This window comes from Geospiza fortis, unplaced genomic scaffold (genome assembly GCF_000277835.1).
Source record: "Geospiza fortis unplaced genomic scaffold, GeoFor_1.0 scaffold425, whole genome shotgun sequence".
Classification (NCBI taxonomy): Eukaryota; Metazoa; Chordata; class Aves; order Passeriformes; family Thraupidae; genus Geospiza; species Geospiza fortis.
Genome location: NW_005054387.1, coordinates 2,264,439 through 2,265,324, shown reverse-complemented (window position 1 = coordinate 2,265,324; position 886 = coordinate 2,264,439). Strand labels below are relative to the sequence as shown.

At 66.3% G+C, this 886-nt stretch overlaps 1 protein-coding gene across 1 annotated transcript in view; it reads right to left on the bottom strand.

Moving 5' to 3' along the window:
- The window catches only part of DPH1 (diphthamide biosynthesis 1), a 25,551-nt gene extending 24,671 nt beyond the window's left edge, over positions 1-880 (bottom strand). The window contains exon 1 of the mRNA XM_031060616.1: positions 802-880. The gene's annotated coding sequence lies outside the window, so the exon portion shown is untranslated. The remainder of the gene's footprint in view (positions 1-801) is intronic.
- Positions 881-886: the final 6 nt, after the last annotated feature.

Sequence of the window (886 nt, the reverse complement as noted above, 5' to 3'; positions counted from 1 at the left end):
CGGCGCGCGGGGGCGCCCCCGCCGAGTCCTGCTGAGACACGCCCAGCCCTGACTCCCACCCCAGAGCCGGGATGGGCAGGACAGCCCCACACCCTCCGGCCCTTCGGCATGGCAGCCGCGAGCAGCCCAGCCTCCAGAACCTCCCCGCGACGCCTGCCAGCCCTGGCAGCTCGGTGGCAGCAGGCAGAGCCATTCCCAGGTGGATACAAAGCATTGCAAATCCGGCTCTGCCACACGAGCAGCCCCTGTCTGCAGGGGAAGGCAGGGTGGGGACGCTGGTGACACCCGGGGATGGAGGGGGAGGCTCTGAGCACTGCTCCCCCTAGCTGAGCACCCAGTGGGATGCACAGGAAAGCCCTGGCACCACTCCTGAAGCCTCCACGATCATTCCCTGCTCCTCTGAGGAAGGTCCAGAGCAGGGAGCAGCACGGCACAGCTCACTGCCAGCCCCACCCGGTGCCCGCTGCTGTGGGGCTCCCCCTTGCCAGCCCCAGCAGCGTGTCAGGAAAGTGCAGGGAGAGAGGAGAGAGGCAAGAGGAGCCCAGCAGGGACCTGGCCAGCATCCCAGACACATCTCCAGGCTGACAGGTCCACGCAGCTCAACCTGTCCTGTCCAATGTGATTATAATCCAGAGATACAGATCTATTAACCCCCTTCGAGAGGAGCAGAGCTCGCCAACACAGAGCCTAAACACACCGAGGGCACAGCAGCAGCTCAGCCCCAGCCTCACCTGCCCCACAGGGGGGGCTCAGCAGCACAAACCAGCCCCAAACCCGCTCATGCCCCGGGGCAGCGCTCACCCTTCCTGGCCCGAGCCTGCCGGATGCGCCAGACGGTCTTGGGGATCTCGAAGTTGTAGTTGGGGGGCAGGGCCAGAGCCGCCTC